The sequence below is a fragment of the Lipophrys pholis genome (genome assembly GCF_963383615.2).
Source record: "Lipophrys pholis genome assembly, chromosome: 5".
In the NCBI taxonomy this organism is placed as follows: Eukaryota; Metazoa; Chordata; class Actinopteri; order Blenniiformes; family Blenniidae; genus Lipophrys; species Lipophrys pholis.
The window spans coordinates 22,428,294-22,442,393 of NC_137628.1; positions in this window are offsets into that span (position 1 = coordinate 22,428,294).

A 14,100-nucleotide genomic window follows, 5' to 3' on the forward strand; every position below is an offset into this window, starting at 1 on the left:
TCGAGTGGCTCTCCAGTTCCTCTCCATTGGCTCTCTGAAGCTTTCTGAAAACATGGTGGAACAATTTTTAACCTATTAGTATACTTCTTTTTTATTTATTCGAAAATTGGCTTATTGTCAAATAGACTCTTGGCTTAAATGTTTAGAAAGGCTACAAACATCCCCCCTGGTTTAAAGTTGATTCTTTCTTTCTCTTTCTTCCTTTTTTCTTTCTTTCTATCTCTCTTGTCTCCTTTTTCATATTGCACTTACTATTATACTTTAAATACAATAAATATATGTTGGTTGTAACTGTTTTTGCAATATTTCTGTGTTGTCACTAAGTGCAATAAAGTTGATTTAAAAAAAGGCTACAAACTGCTAAAATTGTAATAAAGAAACACTAAAAATTGCTAAAAACTAAAAAAAAAAAAAGAAAGTGTTAAAAGGAAGATTGACTTCAGAAGATTTCAAAATGTTTGAAACTGTCAAGAATGAAGAAAAAATCAGGCCAAACAGTTTGGCTGAAAAGGCGAACATGACTAGAAAAAAAATAAAATTGTCCAAAAAACCAAAGTAGCTGAGTCAGTGTAAGTCGGCTAAAAAGTTAAAACTGCTAAAAAAAATGGCCACAAAAGCTAAAGCAGCTAAATTAATTCTAAATTGTAGTCGTGAAACATCATGGATCTTCAGTTTAAGCAAATCTACATAAATAACTTTATACGATGTGTGATCTTTTATGATTAGATGTGTTTTGCGGCTCCAGACTAATTTTTTTGGGTGAAAAGAGGCAAAAATGGTTCATTTGGGAAAGGTTGCGGACCCTTGACCTCGAGCTTAGTGATCCCTTGTGAGGAAGAGCAATTTCCCTTCAGAGGTCACATCCTGAAAATTCATCACCAAATTCTTAATTACACATCTTAGAATAATACTGCAAACTACACCCTCAAATATTATTATATAATTGATGTGGATCCTTTAAAGGAGAGAGGCTTTCAAAGTATGACAGGATGCCTCTTAAGACAGTTTAACCACATTTCTAAATTACCAGCCGGACCTTTCTGTGTAGAGTTTGCATGTTCTCCCCGGTTTCGTCTCACAGTCCAAACACCTGTATGTCAGGTAAATTGGTGACTCTAACAAATTGCACCTCGGTGTGGTTGTGGGTGTGAAGGGTTGTCTGTCTCTGTGTGTCTGTCCTGTGACGGACTGACGACGTGTCCAGAGTGTATCCTACCCTGAGTAAGCTGGGATTCGCTGTGGCGCCCTGCAACCCTGCACAGGATAACGTGGTGTACAAGATGGATGGATGAATGTTAATTGATCAACGCCGTCACTATTGCTTCTCGAACATAATGGGAAAAGGCATCTTAAGACTCCCATACTTTTCATGCCGCCGCCCCTCTCCTTAACCCCTGAGGCACTTTCTAGCCGAACATAATCATCTTTGGAACATGTCAAATGGACTTCACTTATCCAACATATTTTCACTGCTTCAAGAGCCTTGAGAGCCTCGAGAGCCTCGAGAGCTGTTTACACTGTTGGTCACATTCACCCATTGACACTCTCTCGGCTCTCGATTTTCATTGAGAGTATTTTTATGTCAAATGTTTTGGTTCAGTGTATTGGTCTTCACTTCAACACAACATTATGTCAAACCAGTAACCATGGCAACGGAAGACAACCCGCTCCCCAAACTAAGCCACCATCCCCACAGGTAAACACAGAGTAAAGTAACCCAGGTTTGTTTAATTACGTCGATTTTTTGTGACCTCCTGTTTTCAAGATTGTCGCTGGGTTCACCTTGGATAAATCCTTTAAGAAATCAACAGGAACGATTTTCATTTTAAGTTTGTTCATGTTCTTTTTCAATTAAAAAAAAAAAGAAGAAGCAAATACCGTATATTTTGAATTCGATGGAGAGATGACCACTCTATTAACTGAGCCACAGCCGCCCCCTGTAAGGACTGAAAAACTATTTAACATTGAGTGAAGAATAAATAAGTATTTTTGTATAAAGATATCTATGTTGAAAACATCCATATTTTTTTTAACATGCTTTTGCCATGGCTCAGCATGCATTGGTCAATTTTGAATAAACAAGATCTGCCATTTGTCACAGATTAATAACAGGATGGTTAATCCTATTGGACATTTTCACAAGACAACATTTTGTCAAAATAGTTTTTTCTCAATTGTCCATAATTAACCCAACTGGATGTTACTCATTGATTGAGAAGACTGGCTCATCTATTATTCTGACTACACATTGGCTAATCGTGACGTTTTCTTTCTCTCCACCAGCCTGTTCAGAGGTCATTGCTCATTTATTTCCTCTCTTGTGGTTCTTCTCTGAGCTGGTTGATGCCGGCAGGGGCCCTCCGGAGATTAGATATGTAAATGATTTCTTCCCATTGAAATAACGTTTTCTCTTTTCACCCTCATGCACCCTTTGTTGTTCACCTTCTTATAACGCTTTTATAGAGCCCCTTGAAAGCAAATGAAATGGAAGGAACAGAAAAAAAAAGTTAAAGGTTCCAACAGTTCAATACAGTTGAATCCTCGGAGCTTCTTCTGCTATTTATTTGGCTCAAGGGACCAAAAGTGACTCTGGTCACGTTTGACTTTTTGTTCTGATTCTTTAGGGGTTTTTTTTATCAGAAACACCGTATTAAGACATCCCCTTACTTTAAGTATTGAGACTAGTTTATAGTAAGTGTTTGTAGTGTGTATAGTTTACGTTATTGATGTTTATTCATATTTATTCATATTGGTTTTGCATAAGAAATATTTCTGTATGTCATCTTTTAAATTGCTTTCTAAGTGTAAAGTTATTTATACATATTTGTATTATGTAATTGATTAAATGATATATATTTAGAGAGAGAGCGAGAGAGAGAGAGAGAGAGAGAGAGAGAGAGAGAGAGAGAGAGAGAGAGAGAGAACATTTTTACACAGATATTCTTATTTTCAAAAGGATATATTTATATCACAGCAAATACTTTTTTGTATGTTCACGGGTAGAATTTTTGTGATGAAAATAGGAATAAAAAATAGGATTCAAGAACCTTTTCCTTTTTCCCCTCCTTTGTTGATCAATGAAACAGTTTTGTTACTTACGTATTTTAGATTATCTTATTTTAGTTGTAATTTACTGCTTATTTTTGGTTTTCTTTGGTGTGTCAGATTCTGGTTGGCTTAGACTAAAAAGAAGGAAATCACACAGTCAAACATGTCAATTTATTCTCAAAATGATCTTATTAGATGTTTCTGGAAGTCATTTTTGTGCTCGATGATGACATTTTGCTGAGCAATGTGAAAAAAACAGGATTTTCAAAGAATTTTTTCAGTTTTATAGAGACGAACATAATTTCATTCAAATGAACATTGGGCACACTGAAACCTGTCCAAGTCTGTTGGCGGTTACATATTCATGAAATGTGAAGAGGAAAAGATAAGTTGTCTCACATCATCGGCCAACTCTTTTCTCAGTTTTGCAACTTTTACTTTCTTATTTGTGACACCCCCCCCCCCCCCCAAAAAAAAGACCCCACATAATTTTCTATCTATATGAACTGAACTCATAAACACACAAACGATATAGACCACAGATAATTCATTAGTGCAATAAATGTGTTTATTTTTTCTGTTCGATATTTTAGATACAACTTCTTTCATAGCTGACCGACTTACCACTGACAGGCTTGAAGCTCAGTGAGAACTGGTCTTGGCACTGACATCAACTGTAGTTGGTCGTTGCTAGAAGATTAAAGGACTTAATACAACTACCATTTAATTATCTGTACTATCAGCAATTCGATCTCTTTAAATACGACTGCTTGGAGGTACTTAATGGATTTTGATTGAACATTTTCTCACAGCAAGTGATTGAAGGGTGGTGGGTGGTTTGTGCGTCACAGTTGATGAAACTCACTTTGCTGCCAACTCTCAGTGAACACACACACACACACACACACACACACACACACACACACACACACACACACACACACACATACACACACACACGTGTTTCACCACTTCCTCTCAAGAAATATGAACACCGTATCCAGGAAGCCACACTTTGGCCACCCAGCCCGGCACTTCATTCCCTTTGAAACTGGTGGAAGAGCACGACCATTCCCCAGTGCCCATCACTATCAGCGCATGTCAATGAGGTGCAAATGACAGGGGCGCATTGTGAGATGGTCGCAGAGTGGGAGTGCCATGTGACACTCCTGAATGGGCTGCTGGGGGTGGGCCCCGGGGGAAAGGATGGCAGCATCCACAAAGGCCCATTGAGGGACTGCAGACTAGGTACAAGACTGGCCCTGGTCCTCCTTCCCTTCCATCGGACAGCAGGAGGAGGCTGCTGCTTGGTACTGAGTGAATGGAGGGATTATTTCTGAAGAATTGGAGAGAGGAGGTCTATTATCACCATATTACACTTCCTCCAGTTTGTTGATGGCCATTATGTCCCAATCTCTATATACTACTGTTTCGTGTGATTCCCCACTCTGTCTTGTTCACACAGCCCAGAAAAGACTTGTGTATTCTCCACCAGATACGTTTCCCACACAGAAATACTATAAATGGCACCGAATGTGAGTCATGCATATGACATAATTGTATTCTTCCGTCCTTCGCCAAGAATTGGAGGAATACATTTTCTCAAGTAAGTGCTGTGTATAAATGATGAGTGCGACAATGGCAATGCTAGGTGAAATAAGTAAGACATGCGCTTTATCGTTTTTTAGGCAGTTGCACACACCTCAGAAATAACCTTTAGAATCCTAAAAAGAATCACTGAGATCAGGTGAAGCAGCTTTATCAGTGTTCTCTCTGCACATTTTCATTATCCAATTAAATGTTGTGTGGGACTTTATCCGATCTCAGCTGGCGACAAAGGCACCCTGGACAGGCTGCCATCACAGGGAGAATCTCAGCCATACACTCACAATAATGGTAAATTTAAAGTCACCAAATTAACCTCAAGGTGCACATCTTTGACCTTCTGGGAGCAAACCAGAGAACCACAGATAGACCATGCAAACTATTCACAGAAATGTCCCAGTGGTTATGCTTGTTATGTGGTGAGTGCTGACATCACTCTGCGACCTCCCTAGTGTCCATGTTTATTTGTTCTTCATTTTGACAAACAGTATCTGGTTTTTTAAAAAGTAATTTACTTTGTAGGTATCAGTCCCAGAAACAGAGCTGTGAAGAATTTGTCCCAAAATTTAAGTTCAGTTTAGTTCACAAAGACCATAAATTGATATGTATATAGATAAAAAACAACACAAAAAATTATGAGTAACTGGCATGCTGAATGAGTTTTAATGACTTTTAAAACCCTGTATGAGTTTTATACAAAACTGCCATGACAGTGCAGGTCCACCATGGAAAGCCTGTTGCTGCTGCTGGTGCTGTGTGGAATAAACACAAAACCTGTATAGAAGACAGGTTACTTCCTGTTTCAACAAGAGACGACTTTAATGGAATGACACTAAACCTAAGAAAAACAGACACAATTCAATATAGTAAACATATTACAGCACAGCATAAAGATACAGTGATCTATATACGACCAGACAGATTTTGACATTGAGTCAGTAGAGGGTTTGGACCAACTTACCGTTTACAATTTAAAAAAAGATCACCTGTTTTAAGCATTACCATGATCATCGCGTGAATTTGTAATAGATAAGAAAAAAAAAGATCAAAAAGTTTCTTTAATTTCAAATGTTCTTTAAAAAAGGTAAAATCTTCTGGTTAAAGCTGCTCTCTATTCCTTATTATGGAAGCTTTCTTGTCAGGCAAGTTAGACTATTTTTTTTTTGTAACCGTATTCCTTGGACTTGTTTGACTATCAGGTTGCCTCAAGCAGCAAACACAAATCAACAAATGTCATAATTCAAAATAATGTGCAGGGTTTAACCTTTGACAGACTCAACATACGGACATTGATCCAATCCAATCCAATCCAATTTATTTATAAAGCACTATTAAAAACAACTCAGTTGACCAAAGTGCTGTACAACAATATAAAAATACAATTATAAATACAACAATACAGTGGCAGCACAGAATACACTTAGAGCAGTAAAAGTCAGCTTCAACACTGGTTAAAAGCCAAAGAGAACATGCGTGTTTTGAGATGTGATTTAAAAACATGAAGGGAGTCAGCCTGTCTAATGAACAGAGGAAGCTCATTCCACAGTTTGGGACCAACCACAGAAAACGCTCGGTCTCCTCTTAGTTTGCGATGCGTCTGGGGGACCGAAAGCAACGCTTGATCAGCTGACCTGAGTGAACGTGCTGGGGAGTACGACAGGAGCAGGTCGGACAGGTAACGAGGGGCAAGGTCATTAAGACATTTAAAAACAAATAACAGAATTTTAAAATCAATTCTAAATTGTACTGGGAGCCAGTGCAGAGAAGAGAGAATAGGTGAAACATGATCATGTTTTCGTGAGCCAGTCAAAAGGCGCGCTGCAGCGTTCTGAACCAGCTGCAGGCCTGCCAGTAAGGACTGACTGATGCCGGTGTACAGGGCGTTGCAATAGTCCAGCCGTGTCGTGACAAAAGCATGAATCAGGATTTCAAAATGATGTTTTGAAAGTGAGGATTTTATCTTTGCGAGTTGCCTCAGATGGAAAAAAAACTCGCCTTCACCACAGCACTGATCTGTTTGTCAAATTGAAAATGTTGATCCATCTTTACTCCCAGATTAGAAACAGTTGGTTTGATAACCTGACGTGTATCTGCTGCCCTCTAGTGGTGATTGTATCGAAACACGTGGGAAGAGAAACTAAACTATGAGGTCAAAGTGAATGATGGTATGAAATATACCGTTGTCTGGTACCTGAAGCTTCAAAATAACAAGCAACATTTACTGACTGAAAAATGATCCCACTGATTCTTCTTTGACATGATAACTATGGTATCGTGCAGTTTTACAAAAAATACACACCAACTCCACACTGATCGGACAGTTCTGAATTTGAAAGCAAGGGCCTCCTTGCTGTGAATGAATGGATCACAATAGTCGGCACATGGAAAAGACCTTAAGCACGGAAGTGGAATCCCAATGTAATCATAATCATCTAAAGGTCTAGCAGTGCAGACACAAGCTTAGAAGGTTTAAGTTACTTTAAGAGCACCTGATCCAGGTCTAGGCTGCAGTCACTCATTCTGAACGCACAACCATCACCGGCATCGATTGGAAAAAGCTGTGGTAGTTATCACGGTTAGTTTGTAATTGATAATCATAGTAGGCCAAAACAGACTTCCTAACCTCAGCTGAAGGCCGCAGAATTCACTTGATGTTATAATCAACAGTTTTTTTTGGGGGGGGGGGGGGGGGGGGGTTTACATCTGAAGAGGAATACTGCAACAGGTTAAAATCACATTTCAGTTTTTTCAGAAAATATCAGATTGTTCAACATTTATTTTGTAAAAAGTGGAGATTCAAAGAATAATCATGGACATATTTTCTTTTCACAAAAACAAAAGGAAAGGTTTGGAGTTGTTGGTATTCATCAGGTATTGCTTGCAGTCCTCAAAATATACATTGAAATATTTTCTTACCTGAGTGAATTGTCTGAATTTTTAGGATTTAGTGGCCACCAGTGGTGCAGAGGTTTGTGGGGAAATTATCCACGACTGGAGCAATTTTGTTTTCTTTAACTCTTAAAAGGAAAACATCGAGCAGGAGGTTGAAGCAATATTTGTTTGCCGATTGGAATCATTGGGAGAAATAGAAAGTGGCTGTGGGAAAAGGGGAACATGGTTTTTTGTTTTATTTTTCTCACAAAAAGGAAGAGTGACATCAATCACAGGCACAGAGATAACCAGACTGCAACGTTTAGATTAATACGATTGATTTCAGTAGTATTTACAAAGAAGTGAGGAGCATGGCCTGTAGGTGGCAGAGTCGGGTTTAGAGTGTTAGTTTTTTTTTGTTGTTTTAAATAAGACATGGTTGAATCAACTTGACACAGAAGTTATACACGAGAAAGAACCCACACACATAGTTGTCAAGTCTTTGCGTGTTACAGAATTTCATAATCGTTGAAAGTCAGAGTTGGAAAAGCCAATATATTAATAGAGGTCAGGTGCTTTATGAATCAAACATTTTTCAGAGCAATAAACTGCGATCAAAAACAACACAGCATAAGATGATGTTGGCCTCTCTATTCCTTATCTGGAGTCGTTTTTGTATGTTGCATTTTCTTTTGTTTCCCCTCCATTATCACGTTGTATGATTGGTATTCCTGGGACGCCAGGCTGCAGTGGGAATGCAGGAAACAATGGCGCAGATACCGTTTTAATGTCTAGAAGAGAAGTAACCTGGGTACTTTTGACCGAAAATACAAAAGTCTTTGAGATTAGTGTCAGTTTTGATAAAAATGTTTTAATGAGTAATTCTCATATCCAACCTTTGCTGTATTTAGTGTTCAATGTGTCATTTTATTTAATAAAGTGACAGACTAAATCTTGTTTGCTGGGTAGATTGCTAACATCCATATACTGCTTTTATCCCGAGGGCGGTATTCACCCTGGACAGGTTTTTTGCCAATCTGTCAAACACCCACACATACTCACAATCACACCTATAGGCTCTTTAGGGTCACATGCATGGAGAACACCCACATACGCACATGGAGAACATACAAACTCCACACAGAAAGGTAGATGAGCCCAAGATGTTTGTGGTATAAGGTTCGAGTTCGCCACTGCACCACCCTGCAGCTACAGAAATGAATTTAAAGAGGTTTTTTTTAATTAGCTTATTCAAAGACATTCAAAATGGAAATACATTACATTCTTTGTATTTTAAGATTTTATGATTAGTTTAAAACCTGCCTTGTTCCTGTCACTTTATGTTCAGACACATTTGCCTAGGAAAGAGGATTTTTTTTTCAGAAATATAATTTATGACCAGTGTCTCTGTAGAATATTGCAGTGGCGTGTTTGTCAGATAATAAGTTGTCAGCGTTTAATCACATGTTTTACCAGAAAAATTCACATTGCTTGTGGGCGCTGCTGAAGTTATTGATGCCCTTTGACACAAAGGCCAATAGAAGATATTTTCTTTCTCTACAAATGAACCCCTGCGTCTGCATTTGCAAATTAAAACTGTGTTCACTGTTCAAAAGACCTTCAAGTCACACGCTGCACCACGTCCTACTCGAAGGGGAAACGTATCATGAAACAAGCTTGTTACTTTGAGCGACAAAGTAACAAAGAACCTCAAGTCCTGTTTGAAGAAGTAACCAAGAAGTAACCTTTTTGATTTTGTTTTGATGATAATTGTTACACCACAAGCGCTTGGTTTGGTTTAGGAAAACTGAATTTAGGTAAATAAACACATTATGTATATTTGAATGACGGCACTATGATACCGCAGTCTCCCGGGTGAAAGGTCGAAGTGTCAAATTTCCAAACAGCGTTACCGAGCTTGCTCACAATGCTGATAACCAAAGTTAATGGGGACATTTAGACACTGTACCACAACCAGCCACCACTGTCACTCTTGGTATGAGGACTGGCTGGTAAATGAGAGAGTCAGCATCTCCTGCAGTCAGTGTGACATTTAGTATCAGCAAGGTTGCTCAGCTGCAGTCTATGTTTTGTAACAGGAGGGGTCTACCACATAGCTTTCTCAGCTCTCCCACCGCGGCGCACATAGCAGAGTGGCCTGTGACGAGACGACGTATCCAGTGACAAACACAGGCCAGATGGAAATACTCTGACCTCACATGGGGCAAAGTTTGAGGCAGTGTTTCTGCGAGCAATGCACAGCCATGGGCAAGTCAGTTACAAATATTTACACTATATTAATTGTTTTTTGTTTTTTCAGATTTGTCCCTGCAGTCGTCCTTGTTTTTGAACTAATTGTTTTGACATGAAATTCCTTATCATGCGCAATATTTAGCCAGAACTATGGGACACTTATTACTTAGTGATAATAGATCAATTAAAAAGTGACTTTCATATTATCAATTAACAGCAGTTCCAACGATCCCATTTGAGCACATTATTATTATTGGCTAAGTGTTTTGGTTTCAATATATACAGCTTTATATTTGTTGTTTCCTAAAAATAGTATGATAAACCCATGTACACCCAATCGCTTTCAATCATTTGGCAAGGCTACTACAGGAGGATCATTTTGCTATAGCGGGACACCTTAGGGCTTGGGACAAGCTGTGACTTACACACAGTTATACTTATCCCTGTGCAACTTAGTGTGGCTTCAAGAAACCCTCTCTAATGAACATACGTCTTTCATTTGAGGAAAACAATTAGGACCCCGACAATCTTGTCACTGAAAACAATGCAAAGCATAGATCTACTGTGTGTTTTTCCATTAGTTGATGAGTTAGTGAAACAACCTGAAAACAGCAAGTGCAAGTTAATAATCTCCTGTCCCTGTTTACCTTTTTATAACAAACTATTCTTGTTTTGATTGAAACATTTTGCACAGTTGATTCAAAGATCTCTGATATTTTGCTGCTCCACGGTCTTTTGTCTGGGCGAGGAAAGTCTGTGACATTGTCCTAGTGAAAAGCATTCGCAGCTGCAGGTCACTGAACAGCCTGCATCAGGGCGTTGGCCACTCATCCTTTTCCTGGACTTCTAAAATAACCTCCACATGTGCACAGGTTGGGTCAGAGGGTTATCGCTCACCTCCCATTCATGTCCTTACTGTAAGACCACCGGATGAGACGCGACAAAGCGCCTGAATACCAATGTAATCATCATGTCATTTCTGGTCCTTTTTGTTCTATGAACGATAAGGCAGGAAGCTATATTTATTATCATGCCCCTCACTCTTCATGTCTATCTTTGTCTGCTTCCTACCTCCCAGTGACTCAACATTAATCTGATGGCTTACGTTGGGGTTTTTTTCTCCCTGTGAGCGATGGTTGTCTGGATACATCATATTGGCCTCAATCAACTGAAGAAGTCAAACACAGTGGACAAGTATAAAATAAAGAGTCCTTTTAGAGATTTATTTGTCAAGACTGGTTTATTTCTGGTGACCAGATTATGAAAATTGTCCACATGATAGTTGAAGTCTGATGAAGCCCAGGACAGGTCAGTGGACGAGACTTGACAGACTGACTAGGACACATATGAACAGAATGGGACTGGAAAACCACATGGGAGATTAAACCTGATGAGACAAGGCTTGACATGGACAGACAAGAATTAAAAGTGTGTCAGAGCATTAGCCCAACCAGAATCAGGATATTATAAGAAAGTATGTGTAATAATATGAGAGTATGGTGAAAAAATGACACACATCAAACTGATTTCCCAAAACAATATCCATTAAGATGACATTAATGTACAACATAAAGACTAGAACCAGGACCAAAACTTTAGAATCACAAGGGAATCAAAAAATATTAAGACACGCTGAGAGAACAAATCACAAATATACAAAACATGCTGAAATGCAGAATATATCTAAAGTAACTTCCAAGATTCACTCTTGTACAAATGGCATCCTTTTCAAATTGTTTTGAAGTTATCGAATTCTGAACAAAAAGTGTAAATTGATCTGGTTCTATTACCTGAATATGGTGGTTACATCAAAATAATACCCAATGTGGATTCTACTATTATGTTTATCTGCATAAAACATATTTGTCATTTATTTCAAATGAATCCCTTGTTGTGTTTGCAATGATGTTTCCTCCATCCAACCAGACATCGGTTAAAAAAAAAAAAAAAACTACGTCAGGGCAGTGCTATCTGTTCTGCTTATTCAAACAGAGAAGTGGAAACAGACCAAGGAATTGAATATGCTGAGTTTAAAAAAAAAAAAGTGAGCCGCTCTGTCAGATGACTGTGTGATACTGATCAAGTGTTTTTGGGGGTGAAATTCACAAAAGCATACGAAACCCGACTTTGAATCCATTCTCTTTACTGCTTTATGTTCAGGGATCCCATCCCAGCTAACTGCGGCTGAAGACAGGGTTCACCCTGGATACACCAGTCCAACACAGAGAGACAGACACTCACTCACTCATCACCGCTTAACCTCACACGCCTGTTCTGGGACTGTGGCAGGAAACCAGGCTACCAGGAGAAAACACATGTTGAAAGCAAAAACCAGACAGAAACCCATTTCCCAGATTTGAACCCCTTGCTGTGAGGTGCGTCACCATTTATACTGCACTTCTCATTAATCTTCTTCTTATTTCACAAGGAAGAACGGGACAAGAGGAAATTGAAATCAATGACGCCTTCAGAGACCGTAACAAAACATAATTATAATGAGAAAATATATGAAGAAACACTTTCAAAAAAATGGTTTAAAGTGAAAGAACATGTGGATATGTAGATGAATGCTTATACGAAGCTGATTTTCGGAAATACAAACTATTGACAGGAGGAAAGAAATCCATATTTTCAGTGCATTAAAACAGAAAGCTGCTATTACTATTTCCGGTTGATTCATTACAGGAGGATCCAACAAGGCAACATTTGATTATTTTAAAGGGCAGGTTGGAGCATATTCAGTCAGACAGTCAGAAATGTACAAAGGTGCTAATCCATTATGTGATTCATAGATCATTTGAAGACAAATTTATAAATTGCAAAGATCGATTCTCGGTAAATCAGGCAGGCAATGCAAACATAATAAAAAAGACGTTATATACCCTAATAATTGAATTTTGAACAAGCTGTTATCAAATAGTGGTGCACGGATTGGGTTCTCAAACGTGCAATTTTTCTTAGGCGAAAAAAAAGCCTCTTTTGAAAATGTCAGCATTACAACTAAAATTGAGATTAAAGTCTAATATTACAATCAGGGTTTCCTTTGTTTGCTTAGATTACACAACGGATTTTGGACTCTTCCTTTGTTGTTTATATTTTACCATCCAACAAGCAGAAAATGTGCAAGAGTTTAGACTGCTTCTTAAATTACCATAATTACCATGTTGATATTGAACTTGTTGAAAATGTAATAAATGTTGACGAGTTGAGGGACTGGCAGTTTTTAATTTGTTGGTTTGGATTTGATGTTAGAAAGATTAGGTGATGGTACAGCATGGCGCGCCACATGCGGTACACCAAATGGCATAGTGTGCGCCATGTGGTCTACCAGATGGTTACAGAGCCTCGTGGCGTCAACCACTGCTCAGTCAGAGAACACATTAAAATTCTAGTCTACAATCATATAGAGAAAATCTTTATACAAACTAACTTTTTGCTGAATTTATGAACAGGTTCAGGTGTATAAAAATGTATTCAAAAATTATTTTTGTGCAGAAATGGCATAAAGCTTAAGAAGGAATCATCAACTTTTTAAGTGTTTTATGCTAAAGTTTCTCTACTGTGTATTTTATTCAAGTATGATAATACTAAATTGCTGTGTGAAATTTGCAAAACAGAAGTACAATTGTATATACAGTCACATCCCAGCCACAAGGTCTGTTATCCTTTTTGTTTGTTTGCATATTCTCCATGTGTGGTCAAGGGTTTTACAAATACTTCTTCTTGGAATTCTATTGCCGACTAGAAATAGGCCGTACATGTGAATGTATGTGATTTCACTGGTGTGCAGGCTGGGCAGTGTCACGAAGAGCGGAGAACCCAGAGGAAGACCCATGACCAAGATAAGTTTAAGAAGAGTTTTCTCACAAAACAGGAGAAGGCAGAAGGGTGGAATCCAAAAAACTAGAACATAGTTCAAAACCAAGAAGCGAAAATCTAAAGAACAAGGATATCGCTGGGGGGTCGGGAACAAAACAAGAGGAACTGACACAGGTAACAGAGGGAGATGGGTTTAAATACACTGGGAAGGAGGGGAGGCAAAAGTCATATGAGAGTAAGTGACACAAGGAGGGGAAGACAACTGGTTAATTGGAAACACAAGGGGAGACACACAGCAGACGCAGACACTTTACACAGACACAGAGTGGAGACATGACAGACAGATTTAATCCAATGTCAGACAGATTTGAGGTGCCCATAACCATATAAAACTCTTTTTCGGAGAAGCTGTTTCATTTGTAAAGACAGACACACACAAAAATCTATTATTGTATATGTTAAGTTACATTCGCAGGAGTTTATATTAACATTCATGAAGCTGGT